This window comes from Protopterus annectens, chromosome 1.part2 (genome assembly GCF_019279795.1).
Source record: "Protopterus annectens isolate FY-2018-M chromosome 1.part2, PAN1.0, whole genome shotgun sequence".
In the NCBI taxonomy this organism is placed as follows: Eukaryota; Metazoa; Chordata; order Ceratodontiformes; family Protopteridae; genus Protopterus; species Protopterus annectens.
In genome coordinates, this window is record NC_056727.1 from 1082015027 (window position 1) to 1082029930 (window position 14904).

The 14904-nt window shown below is 41.4% G+C and overlaps 1 protein-coding gene across 1 annotated transcript in view; it reads left to right on the forward strand.

Annotated features, from left to right (window-relative positions):
- The window catches only part of LOC122792239 (discoidin, CUB and LCCL domain-containing protein 1-like), a 1730428-nt gene that overhangs the window by 804720 nt on the left and 910804 nt on the right, over positions 1 to 14904 (forward strand). The window lies entirely within an intron of this gene.

Consider the following 14904-nt stretch of genomic DNA (forward strand, 5'->3'; position numbering starts at 1 on the left):
TGAATGTCCGTATAGGACCCTGTCCAAAAAATACAGATATCATCCAGAAACCTGTAGTAAGTTACCCAATGTTGTTTAAAAGTACTGTTAAGTACAAATTTGTTTTCCCAAATGGAGAGAATAATATCAGCGTATGTCGGGGCACAATTTGCCCCCATAGCCACGCCTGAGGTTTGCTTATAATATTCTCCCCCAAAATGGATGAAGTTATGATGTAATACAAGTTTCATTAAGTTCATAATCAAAAAATTGTCCCGAAATTCTGCCTTCGGACAAGATGTAATAGCTTCATCCAACCATTGCAGACCTGTTTCATGTGGAATCACAGAAAACAGGTCCACAACGTCAATGGTAAGAAATTTGAGATTCGGTACCTTAAGGTCTGGGGTTATCTGTTTCAAAAATTCCCAGGAGTCTTTAAGAAGGTGAGTAGATCTAGGCCATAGTTTCTTAAACTTATAGTCCAGGAATTTTGAGATAGTAGAAATTTTGGAACCGTTAGCCGCTACTATGGGTCGCATGGGGGGGTCGTGTGGGTTCTTATGGACCTTAGGTACCCCAAACATAGAAGGTATCTTAGGTTCTGCATTGCATAGGAAGGTATAAATACCCTGATCAATCACTCCTGTGTCCAACAACTGTTTAATAGCTAGATCTATTTTTTTGTAAGCTATATTAATCTCGTTTAACGATACCGTAGTATATCTAGAGGAATTGTTAAGTATGTTAAACATTTTACCTTCATATAGAACCTGGTCCATAACTACCAACCCCCCTCCCTTGTCCGGTTCCATGATTCTGACAGTAGAATCCTGTCTCAAGGAATCCAAAAGCTGTCTCTCAGGTAGTGTTAAATTGGTCACATATTTTTTCTGTGTACCATAGTTCCTAATCCTTTGTTCCATTCTCATTTCCAAATTCTTAAGTTGCGGGTGGAGTGGCGGGTTGAAGGTACTAGATCTGTGCGGGATGTCATCCCTGGTGAAATCTGTATGCCCCATAAGGTTCTCCAGGTTGAGCTTCCTAATAAAAAGTTTCAGATCTATTATCACCTGGGCTACATCCCTATACCTACTAGGGACATATTTCAGTCCCTTGGTAAATAGTTGAAAAAAAGTGTCTGTGATCTCTAGGTGACTGTAGTTGTAAATTGAAAAGCCCCCTGATTTACATATACTAGAAGAAAATTCAGTCTCATGGGAAACACTACAATCCAACTCATTAGAACTTATGGCAACTTGCGTTGTGTCCCTTAATGTCTGTTCGTATAATTCCTCATATTCCCCCTGTGTGGGGGACTTGGGGGCAAAAAAGACTGAGGTATATTCCTTTGGTTACGAATCCTTTCAGATCTCCTTGGTAATGGGTCAACTGCCCATTCATCAAGCCTGTCCAAACCCTGTTCATGCTCCTCTGGTAACTGTCCAGAAGAGAAAACTGTTCTTGGATGTTTAAAATAATTAGTATGAAGAGAAGGTGGCATGGGATATTGGTGACCTTCACTATATTCCCTTATGTCTCTCTGCAACTTTCTATATTTTCTTTTAGCAATAACTTCACATTTGCCATCTATATCCTGCCTTATTTTATAATACTTATTTTTAGTTTCCTGTACTTGAAACAAAAGGTCAGATGTAACTGCTTTGTTGTGTTTTAAAATATCTTTGTCAAGAACAGAAATCTCTTTTTCATTATTTCTTATAATTGCTTGTACAATAGCCAACCCACAATTATCAAAAGCTGTGACTAATTCTTTGTGAAATTCACTGTCCTTAATAACATTATTGGGATACTTGTGTATCCTGAGACCTTTAGGCACCAAACATTTATTAAGACACTCGTTTAAATACTTATTGTCTAGGTTGAGTTTACGGTACCTATATAGAGAAGTCTCAAGTGCCGTCATAGAGTCCTGAAAAGTTGAAGTCCTTAGATTCGCTTGTATCGGGCTCCGTGGTGTAGTGAAAGAAGGTATATCCTTATACCATTCTTGAAAAGATGAGACCGGCATATGTTGAAAATCCGTTTCTCTTGAGGTCCCCGAACCTGCTTCATTATTTTGTTGTAGTAGCCTTGGCGTTCTTTGAAAATCCATAGTGTTGATATTACTTCCGGAATCCGGAAGTAAAGTTCCGCTACCTTGTCTATGACCCGTATTGACCGGCCCCTCTTGACCATCCGAAATGACGTGTGAAATAGGTTTCGATAGAACCTGCTGCAAACCCTTCCCTAAGGGCACCAGAATGTCAATTAATTCACTTAACTGACCAGAAAGCTTTCGGATTTCGCCCACTTCAGCGCGAAATGTAGAAACACGGATATCGGCTGTAGATGTCTCCCCTGATTCCTCCATAAATACGCCAAACAAAGAAAAAAGAGGGAAGCTGATATGCACAAGTAAAACAAACCAAACACAGCTTCAGGGATAAAGCCAATAGATATCCAATAAACCAAGTGGTAGAAATACGCTGAGATATAAAACCTTCTTTTATTAACGCATACAATTCCAACAAGTAGACACGTTTTCGTTGCTGAATGCAACTTCTTCAGATAATGCAAGCAACTGAATGCTTAGTTTAAATACATAAATAATTGACCACATATTGTTCCAATTATCTGATTAAGGAACCAAACCTTAAAACTTTAAAAATACAGTGTACTGAATAATGTGACATATTGATCTTGTTAAATAAAAAAAATTTTTGTCTACAAATATTGACCAATATAATTGTAAACATTTACTAAGCCACAATTAATACCTACAGTACAACAATAATCTTAAAAATAAGTTAAAAACATCTTACAAAATGTTAGAATGTTATGTGTCTATGCTGTACTGGCCTTGAGTTTTAATATAGGCTTAATAGAGATATAGTCATTTAAGCCTGGTTTCTTGTTCGAATCCAGGGAGATCTGCCAATGAGTCTCTCTTTGTTCCAACCTGGCCTGCCATGGTCCCCCCCCTAGGGTCCCTGTATATACTTTCCAAGACGAAAAATTTATATCTGGCTGTGGGACATGTCAATGTATGTTTATACAAAGCATTATTGATATTGGTTTTTTGTACATCATACATATGTTCGTAAATCCTGCGTTTGAGAGTGCGCTCTGTTTTGCCCACATAATATGCCGGACATTGTGTGCATATAGCCAGATATACCACCTTTTGACTGTTGCAGTTGTAATATTCCCTTGCTTTGATAACTCTATTCAAGGCTGTAATGGTGACTCAAAATTCCTGGACTATAAGTTTAAGAAACTATGGCCTAGATCTACTCACCTTCTTAAAGACTCCTGGGAATTTTTGAAACAGATAACCCCAGACCTTAAGGTACCGAATCTCAAATTTCTTACCATTGACGTTGTGGACCTGTTTTCTGTGATTCCACATGAAACAGGTCTGCAATGGTTGGATGAGGCTATTACATCTTGTCCGAAGGCAGAATTTCGGGACAATTTTTTGATTATGAACTTAATGAAACTTGTATTACATCATAACTTCATCCATTTTGGGGGAGAATATTATAAGCAAACCTCAGGCGTGGCTATGGGGGCAAATTGTGCCCCGACATACGCTGATATTATTCTCTCCATTTGGGAAAACAAATTTGTACTTAACAGTACTTTTAAACAACATTGGGTAGCTTACTACAGGTTTCTGGATGATATCTGTATTTTTTGGACAGGGTCCTATACGGACATTCAGGAATTCATGGATTACCTAGCCTCTACAACGGATTTTCTTACTTTTACGCACCAAGTATATGAAGATAGGGTAGAATACCTGGATGTCTTGCTTAGTATGAACATACAAGGGGGTTTTAAATCCAATGTATATAGAAAACCCACTTACTCTAACAGCTATATTCATTTCAAAAGTTTACACCCGTTGCATCAGAAAAGAGGTATTGTCAAGGGACAGTATGTTAGAATTTCGCGTATGACCTCAGAGGACGAAGATTTTTTAACGGAATGTCATAAATTGAGATCCATGTTCGAGGACAGGGGTTATCCTGTAGGGTTTATTAACCAAATTCAAGAACAAGTTATTATCGGTAGAAAAGAGAAGTATACCCCTGTCTTAGGGACTGGGATTACCCCACCGAGTCAGGACATACATGAAAATAATATGGATTTTCATCATGCCTTCATCACACAATATAGTACCAACTCAAGTGATATTAGGGATATTATTTCACAGGAGTGGCAAGCATTTATGGCATTCACTGATCTGCCCAATTTGCAAGGCAAAGAAATAACGACTGTTTTTAGTAAAGGTAGAAACATTAAAAGCTTATTAGAGCATGCTCCTACCCAGAATAAAACTGCACGTACACGTAAGGGTACATACAAATGTGGTACTTGTCCACAATGTTCTTATATTATACAGGACGAACAAGTCACCATTACAGCCTTGAATAGAGTTATCAAAGCAAGGGAATATTACAACTGCAACAGTCAAAAGGTGGTATATCTGGCTATATGCACACAATGTCCGGCATATTATGTGGGCAAAACAGAGCGCACTCTCAAACGCAGGATTTACGAACATATGTATGATGTACAAAAAACCAATATCAATAATGCTTTGTATAAACATACATTGACATGTCCCACAGCCAGATATAAATTTTTCGTCTTGGAAAGTATATACAGGGACCCTAGGGGGGGACCATGGCAGGCCAGGTTGGAACAAAGAAAGACTCATTGGCAGATCTCCCTGGATTCGAACAAGAAACCAGGCTTAAATGACTATATCTCTATTAAGCCTATATTAAAACTCAAGGCCAGTACAGCATAGACACATAACATTCTAACATTTTGTAAGATGTTTTTAACTTATTTTAAGATTATTGTTGTACTGTAGGTATTAATTGTGGCTTAGTAAATGTTTACAATTATATTGGTCAATATTTGTAGACAAAAATTTTTTTTATTTAACAAGAGCAATATGTCACATTATTCAGTACACTGTATTTTTAAAGTTTTAAGGTTTGGTTCCTTAATCAGATAATTGGAACAATATGTGGTCAATTATTTATGTATTTAAACTAAGCATTCAGTTGCTTGCATTATCTGAAGAAGTTGCATTCAGCAACGAAAACGTGTCTACTTGTTGGAATTGTATGCGTTAATAAAAGAAGGTTTTATATCTCAGCGTATTTCTACCACTTGGTTTATTGGATATCTATTGGCTTTATCCCTGAAGCTGTGTTTGGTTTGTTTTATTTATTATTCTACCTGTTTGTTTACCTTAGAGGTGTATGACCCTCTTTAGCTAAGACCCAGGCACAAGACAGTCTAGAGGTCATAGATACACAATATTTTTTCAGAGAATATGTGAAATACTTTGTACTGGTAGGCAAAAGAAAGCAGGGCACAAATAGATTCTGTTTAGTGCAAAACTACAAAGTATAAGATGCATGAAGCTGATGGCAGGAATGTGAGGAGGAGGGGGAGGTAGGTGTAGATATTACACTTGAGATCCTAACAGCTTTGTCAAAAAATAAGTAAATAGATTGTGTCCATCTTGGTGACATGTATTTGCTGTAGCAGGTCAAACTTGAGGTCGGAGTCCTAGAAAATGGAAGTGATAAGTTGATTTACTCCATGGATGAGGAGGACACTGTTTTGTGTTTGTTACTCTGCACTTCTCAATCCGTGAGTATTTCTGAGATCAGCACAGAAGAAGCAGTAGCACCAGGCAGATAAGGATACAGACCTGACTATTTAATCAAGAAGAAATGGGGTAAAGGGAAGATTGAAGAAAGACTGCAGTTAAAAACAGCGTGTGAGTAGCCTAAATGCTTGTATCCAGTAATTCATGTTAATACGTTGGTCACTGTCTATCCATATACATTTATTTAATTCAGTAAAACTGTAGCTACTTGGAAAAAAACAGTAGAAAATACTTTCCTTTGTTTTCTTTATGTATGCATGTATGTATGTATTTTTTTAATTTAATTTAGTTTAATTTATTTATTTATCCACCTTTGACCAGGTTAGTCCCACTAGGCTAGTAGACTCATTTCAGGGTACCCAAAAGTAAGTATTTTATTTATTTTCCGTTTGTTAACCAATATATTCCAACTGAGCTAGTACCCCTTTTCAGTGGAAGTTTGGTAAAAAAAAATGTCAATAATATTTGTATGTGTAGGAATGAGACCATAAACCCAGGGGTTCAGAAAGAAGGGTCTGTGATTGTGTAAAATAACTACTATAGGTAGGTCAATTTATATGGCAAACCCCCCCCCCACGTGACAGCTTTAGCTGTAATGAGGAATTTGCATGTGTCTGAATCACTCTTTTTTACTGCCCACGCTAAAAGCACTTTGCTGTAGTAATTTCCTCTGGTCATCCGTGCATCAAAGTGATACATGCACCTCCCACAAACTTCCACACACAAGTTCAGACATTCATATACACACACATATACATACGCGCACACACACACACACACACACACACACACACACACACACACACACACACACACACACACACACACATTTACATGGACATTCACTCAACATCACCCCTCCACACAGACACACATACACACACACATTCAATTTGACTCATAGACACACTCACCCATTCACCTGCATGCGTGCTACAGCACACACATACACCCACACATACGCACACACACACACACACACACACACACACACACACACACACACACACACACACACACACACACACACATTTACATGGACATTCACTCAACATCACCCCACACACACACACGCACATTCAGTTTGACTCACAGACACACTCACCCATTCACCTATCATGCTACAGCACACATACACGCGCACACACCCTGCTGAATTCATACCCCTGCAGATGTGCACACACTGCCACACATATACACAAACATGCACACACCCATCACTACGTTTGTCCTGAATTTCACTAAACTTACCTGCAGTGTGGCATTTCCCATTGATTAAAATGGGTAACGGCAGCCTTTTTGCAGTGTTAGTTTTCTCAGCCTACCAGGTTAATTTACACAGTTGAGTAATTCTGTCACTCAGCAGCATAAATAGCTGCAGGCATTTCCATGAGTGAGTACTTGGCTAATTAGCATTAGCTACTCTCTTGGATTGCCTCATTACCCTTTAATACAGTTGGTATGACCACTGGCCACAGTGATGTTTTCTGCTCACGAAAAATCACTGCAGTTGGTGGTCTCTGAATCAGAATGGGCTACAGGGAGGGGTTGATAACCTTTTTTGAATCACAAGAAAATTTTGAAAACAAACAGTTCTTGTGAATGAGCACATGTATGATAACATGTCAAATGTTGCATACATCGGTAGTTAGTTGAACAAGTAGAGTAGTAAAGCTGAGCAGTATATTTGGAATAAAGTAGGTAGACTTAAAACCTCTAAGAAATGGAAAGATGTATGAGAATGGTTAAGGTGTTTACATTACAGACACATGGTACAGGGTTTAATTCTCTCATGGGGTAATTGGCTAGGCTTAAAATGGCTCACAAGAACAGTTAACCTAGTACAACTCTATGAACCTACAGAAATAGATATTGGTTCATAGGCAGGTACTAGGCTGTCTGCCTGAAGGCATTTATAAACCTAGCCAGAATGTGTTGGCTTTCGCTGCCCCCTTAGATTAGTTCCCTGTGCCTCTGTTCAGCAGAGCCACTGAAGTGATCCCTGAGGTAAACTTTCTGTTTCCCATCCACTCGTCAAGGTTTCTTTTGTAGAGTGTTAGCGAGGAGCTCTGCCTAATGTAGATTGGAATCTTGTTCCAAAGCATGGATGTCTCTGGGACAGGAATCTATCCCTCCAGCACATCCTATTTATTGTTGTGGTAAGGTTTAGATTTCTAGAGCGTGTGGCTCGAGGGAATAAGGTTTTCTTTAGGTGGAGCATGTCCATCAATTCTGGGTTGAACATGGCCTTGTACGTCAGACAGAGATCACCTCTGAATAGGCGGGATGCAACCGAGTACAGCCGGAGTTTCTTCAGTCGAGATGCATAAGGCATCTGTTTGAGGCCAGTGATCCTCTTGGTGAGGTACTTCTGTGGTCTTTCCAGCTGTTGCAGGTGTCTTGTAAGGTACATCCGAAATGGGGCATTGTACTCTATGATGGGTCTGATGAGTGATGAACAGGGGGGCACAATGACCTCTTTTGATCTGGATGTGAACGCTTTTGTGATTAGGTGGGCCATGTAGAAGGATTTTCTAACCACTTTGGCAATGTGATTTTCAAAGGTGAAATTGCTATCTACTTGGGTCCCCAGATCCCTTATTACGTCTTCCGTATTTAGGGGACTACCACCTATGTGGTAGTTTGTGGGTACTTTGTTTTTTCAAAGGGGATGACTATGCACTTTTTGGCATTTAGCTTGAGGCCATGATTTTGACACCAGGTATCCATCTCAATGAGACTCTTTTCATAGTTAGGTACTAGGCTATTGGCCCTAGGGCCTATACAAGCCTAGCCAAAAGGTACCCTGGCTTTTGCCACCCAAGAAAATTATTTTCCTGTGCCCCTGTCAAGCAGAACCACAGAAGTGATCCCCAGGGTGAATTTCCTATTACCCATCCAATCATCAAGATTTTTCTTGAAGAGTGTTAATGAGGAGCTCTGTTTGACATAGATAAGTAGTCTGTTCCAGAGTATGGTAAGTCTCTGGGGCGGGAATCTATCCCTCCAGCATGTTCTGTTTAGGTCCCTAGAGCGTGTAGCTCGGAGGGATTGGGATTTCTTTAAGTGGAGCATGTCCAACAGCTCTGGGTTTGACATAGCTTTGTGTGTTAGGCAGAGAACGCTCCTGAGTAGGCGATATGCGATGGAGTAAAGGTGGAGTTTTTTGAGATGGTCTTCGTAAGGCATCTGTTTGAGGCCAGTAATCCTCTTTGTGAGGAATTTTTGCAGCCTTTCCAGTTGTTGTAGATGTCTTGTGAGGTACATACCAAAAGGGGCGTTGTACTCTATAATGGGTCTAATGAGTGATGAGTAGAGGGGAACAATGACTTCTTTTTCTCTGGATGAGAAACCTTTTGTGATGAGGTGTGCCAAGTAGAAGGATTTCCTGACCACTGTGGCAATGTGATTATCAAAGGACAGACTACAGTCCACCTGTGTCCCAAGGTCTCTTATCAAACTTTCGGTGTTAAGTAGACTACCGCCTATGTGGTAGTTCATGGGTACAGAGTTTTTACCAAAGGGGATGACAGTGCACTTTTTGGCATTGAGCTTGAGACCATGTCTTTGACACCAGGCATCTGTCTCAGTGAGGCCCTTTTGTAGGATGTCCACATCATTAGGAGTTTCAATTATGGCTCCTAGTTTGCAGTCATCTGTGAATTTAGTTAGCCAAAGACCTTCTGTGTTAACCTGTACTTCAGAGAAGTAGATACCAAACAGGAGAGGACCCAGGATTGAACCCTGTGGTACTCCACTTGTCACTGGTCTGAAGTCTGATTTGGAGTGTGCTACTTTCACTGTGTGGGTTCTGTCAGTAAGCCAGTTGGCAACCCATCTTGTGACATAGGGATTTATACCTAGTTTAGTGATTTTATCTATAATTCCAGAGTGGGGGATGGTGTTGAACGCCTTGGCGAGATCTAGATAGGCTGTGTGAACCACCTTACCCTCATCTATGGCTTTGGTGACTACTTCAGAGAAGTCTTATCAGGTTTAGGCGACATGATCTGCCTTTTACAAACCCAAACAGTGTGGGATCCAGAGTTTGGAGATCTCCAATGTCTTTGTTTATGAGTTCCATGATGATACGTTCCATGACCTTGCAGACGAGGCTCGTCAGGCTAATGGGGTGGTAGTTCCTGGGGTCTGTTGTGGCCCCCCCTTTGTGGAGTTGTATAACTGTCGCTGTACACCATTCAATGGGCACAAAGCCTGAGGTGAGGCTATGATTGAACATGGTACTTGGGTGGGGTGCCATTTCATTCTGTAGTTCATGTAGAAGGCAGCCTGGGATGTTGTCAGGAGGATGTCTGTGTCAGCCGGAGAGTCAATTATAGCCCCTAGTTTGCAGTCGTCTGCAAACATGGTCAGCCATAGTCCTCCTGTGCTTGCCTGTACCTCTGAGAAGTATATGCCAAACAGGAGGGGTCCTAGGACTGAGCCCTGGGGAACGCCACTTGTAACCGGTTTAGAGTCGGACCTAGCTCCTGCAACTCTCACCGTGTGGGTTCTGTCCATCACCCAGTTGACAACCCATCTTGTGAGGTTTATGTTCAGGCTGGTAAGCTTGTTTATAGTACCAGAATGAGGAATGGGGTCGAAGGCCTTAGCGAGGTCTAGTTAGGCTGTGTGTACCAGCTTTCCCTCGTCTATACCCTTGGTAACTGTCTCAAAGAAGTCCACCAGGTTTAGGAGGCATGATCTGCCCTTAACAAAGCAGAACTGGGTAGGGGTCCAGTGTTTGGAGGTTCCCAATGTCTCTGATAATGAGTTCCATGATGATGCGCTCCATAGCCATGCAGACCAAGCTAGTCAGGCTTATAGGGCGATAGTTCCCGGGGTCTGTTGTTGTTCCACCTTTGTGGAGTGGAATAACCATTGCTGTGCACCACTCTATGGGTACGTAGCCTGTGGAGAGGCTGAGTTTGAACAGTGTGTTTAGGTGAGGGGTTAGTTTGTCTTTGAGCTCGTGTAGGATGCAGCCTGGGACACCGTCCGGTCCCACTGATGCTGTGTTTTTGGCTTTGGAGAGGGCTGTTTTAACCTGAATGTCTGTGATTTCAGGGACTCTACATTCTTCTGGTATGGTTATGGGCCCTTTTGGGGGTGGGGGGGGGGGTGAAGTTTGCGCTGAACCTGTCTGCTAGGATGTTGGTGATACCGGTCGGTTCAGTGTATTTTGTGCCATTCTGCACTAACTCTGAGCAGATCTGAGCATTGACATTTAGATTCTTGACATAGCTAAAGAATGACTTGTAGTTATCTTTGGAGTCCTTGGCAATTTTTCTTTCAAAGCTCGCCTTGGATGATTTTATGAGGGATTGTAGTTTCTTGCTGATTCTGATCAGGGGTGTCTTCCTTTCTTGGGATTTTACTCTTTTCTGTACTAGTTTCCTCCTTCTATTGTATAGCTTGTTTATGGCAGGAGTCCACCAGACTGGTTTCCTTTTCTTGGAGGAGTGAGTCTTGGTTTTGCTTGGGATGGCACGATCCATGCATTCTTGTAGGTGCCTGTAGAATGCATTAGTAAAGGATTTTGCAGCTTGGACAGTATTATCCTTCAGCATGAGGGATTTTGAAACTTTCCACCTTGGTCTTAAGTAACGTGAAGTTTGCTTTTGAAAAGTTTTTCACGCTGGTTTCCTTGTCCGGGGTTGGGGGCGGAATGTGGATATCCAAAGTGATTTCTTTATGGTCAGATCTAACCATGCGAGGGGTTGACCTCCGGTGTGGAACACCAGTCACCCATGTTGGTGATGACCAGGTTCAATATGCTGTCACCTCTGGTGGGAGTGTTGACCAGTTGAACCACGGCATTTGAGTTGATACATTCTAGGAAGTGTTGGGCAAGGGAGTTAGTACTTGAGTAGTTTTCCCAGTTACTATTTGGGTAATTGAAATCACCCAATATTAGGGTGTTTGGTAGGATCGGGGCCCTGGGACATGGTGGGTGATCTGTAGCAAGCTACAATTTGAATTGCAGTTTTGCCCATTGTTAGTTGCACGTGGATGATCTCTGAAGCATCGTGCTGTGCCACTAACCTGGAGGTGTGGGTATCCTTGATGAATATGGATACGCCCCCGCCTTTTGTATTTCGGTTTGGGTTCTGTGGCCGAAATGTATGGCATGAGTTGTAGCCTGGTAGTGCTGGGGTGCTCTCTGGAGCCTTAAACCAGGTTTCTGTTACTGCACATATATCGATTTTCTCCATACTGAGGAGTGCCTCGAGTGCGTGCATTCTGAGGTTTAGACTTCAGGCATTGAGTAGCATTACCCTCAGTTTTTTGTTACTTGTGCTATTTACGGCGGTGGGTTTGTCTTTTGAGCCTTGTCTAAAAAAGGCACTATGGTGGTGGCAAGAGCCTTGGCCAATATTCGAAAGCCTAAGGGTGACAGGTGCAAGCCCTCTCTAGCGAAGCAGCATGGCTTGTCGAGCATGTCATCCCAGGCGGACAAACACTGGATCCCCTTTGAATGACACCAGAAACTTAGCCAATTGTTGAAATCGAGAATTTTTTCTTTATACTGTGGTATCATTCTTAGTGAGGGCAGGATGCTACTCAGGGTCAGGGTCATACCGACCTGGGCTACATGATCAGAGAGCTCTTCCATGTCTCTTTTCATGTAGTCCAGGGAGGTATGGCTCAGTTCATTCACACCAACATGGGCAATGACAGAGTCATATTTGTACTTGTTCTGGAGTGACTTGAGTGCTTGTGTTATGTGGCAGATCTTGGCACTCGACAGGCAGCTAACAGTAACCTTTTCCTTTTTCAGCCTAGTGAGTGGGATGTCAGTGTGCCTGACTATAGAGTTACCTATTACTAGTATGTCGGGTATGTTATTTTGCCTTAAGGGCTGTGATTGTATGGCACACTGGTTTTGTGAATTATGTGTTTCATGGTTTGTGCTGGGGGGTTCAGGTTGCTTGGTTGTTTGCTTTGGAGGCCTCTGTTGGTTTTGCAGATTTTTATTTAGAGCCTCCGAGTATGTTTTCTTGTATTTGTGTGTTTTTTGCCAGTGCTGGCTTAATGGGTCATTGTGAGACTGGTGGTGTGATGCAAGTATTTCCCTTCTCCTCTTGACTGTCTGATCCAGACTTGGGTTGAGAGAGCTTAGCCTCCAGTTTGGCTGTATAATTGCATCTCTCGCATGTATTAGTGTTTGATGGTAGGAGGAGAGGGTTGTCTGTGTACATGAGGCAGTTGTAACATTGCCTCAAAATGCCCAGATTCACCAGTTGGACTGGAGAGTACACCTGAAACTGCCCTTTGGACATGCCTGTATAGGTACAGTGCTGTTTTACTGGATGGCTGGTAAGGTCGAATAGAGAGCCTTGTCCTTCTGTACAGTACAGGAGGGTCTAGTCCTAGGGTTTATAAGTACTTGCTATATGTTTTGAGCAAGTGCCGAGCTGAGAAATGAATGGCTTGAGTGGTTAAGTTGAAAGTTTGTCTAGTTCCAAGGGAAAGATTGTAGAGGAGACTTTGTAGAGCCGGGAATAGTTTTACCCCAGCTAACTGGCGCTGCCCGACATGCAAAAACCTGGCAAATGCAGTATTTATAGCAGGGAAATGAAAGAGGTAGAAATTAGCCCAAAATGGCCAATAAAATCTAATTTCTGGGCTGAAACCACTCCTCCAGGATCAGATAGGCTGCTCAAAGCACCCCTCTCTCACAGGTGAACAGATAAACTTCCTTCTATCCAAGTAAGGTATGGGCAAACACAGAGATTTGTAACACAGCCGTGAATTCAGCACTAACCTGAAAACTGGACTATACTAGCTTAGAAAGGCAAGAAACAAGGATATATTTATATATGCACAGAAAAGGATACTTATTGTTATATATCACAGATCAGAGTTGTAGTCAATGCCCCTAGTAATAAAGTAGGAAGAAACACAAATATAGTAAAAGCAGATGAATAAAGTGCATTTTTTTATATAGGTATATATATATATATAAATATATATATATATATATATATATATATAAAACAATAGAAAACGAACAAACTGATTTAAACAAGTTACCCGATTAACCAGAGAAAAAGCTCAAAACTGAGCCCTGTTCCAGCAGTCTTCAGTCAGACAAGTTCTAACTGCACACTCCTGCTACTGGGGTGCAGGGGAACCTTCTCCGAAAAAGGATGGCCTGGATCAGTGCTAAAGTTACACAAAGAAGGCTAGATTCAGCAGGCCTGAATCTTGTCTATGCTACAGCAACAAAGCACACCAATTTCAGAAAGAAACAGTTCAAATAATCAGGCACAATAAGCCTGTGACCAGAAATTCCCAGCTCAGAAGAGCAGAATCCAGCCTCTCCTCCCACAAGAGTGCAGACCACAACCCTCTTAATAAAGAATAACTGGCCTGAAGCCCAAGTGCTTAAGCCAGAACTAATACACTTTTGGAATAGCAAGCACTGGGCCGTCAATCAGCAATTCCCAGGTTAGAAGGATGTAAGCTACCTGTCCTGTCACAACAGTGCAGACCAGAAACGTTCTTAATGTAAAACAACATGTATGAAGCCCAAGTGCTTAAACCAAAAAACTTAGAATAACAGTTACAATTTAATCAGGCTACTACCAAGCAGTAATAAATGCAGCAGAATAAATAAAATTGAGTACTTTTAAGAAAAGCAAAATAAAGTAGGAGGAAACACAAATACAGTAAAAGCAGATGAATAAAGTGCATTTTTTAAGTGCAAGGAGAGAGGAAGGAAGAACCTAAGTGGGTTCACCTTCTCAAATCTTCTCTCTGTATTAAGTTGCGTGAACACGACTCAGAATATGATCTCACTGTACTCGGTTAAGTGAGCAAATGAGATGGACCTAGGAGGAGTGTTCTAATACAGACTTACAGGAGGAGCGGGCCATTCCAGAGCCACCAACACTAATACCAGCACAGGAACAGGAAGGGTGGGTGGGAAACTTAACTGAAGAGAGGCACACAGCACACTGTTCAGAAACACACAATTAGGAAAGAGAAAAAATGAAAATACAGTACTTTTAAAACTGCAAGTTTGTACTTAACTGAAGACTAAAATACACTACTGCAAGTTTTACTTAACTTCAGCTTCTAATGCAGATGTTTGTAGCCAAGCAAGTCTCTCAGAAGTTGAGCATAAAATGATTTCTCAAACTTTGTGGCTAGCAATCCCTCTAGGCTATTAAATGTCAGATAACAAAGAAGTGATAACACCACCCCCTCTTATAGCA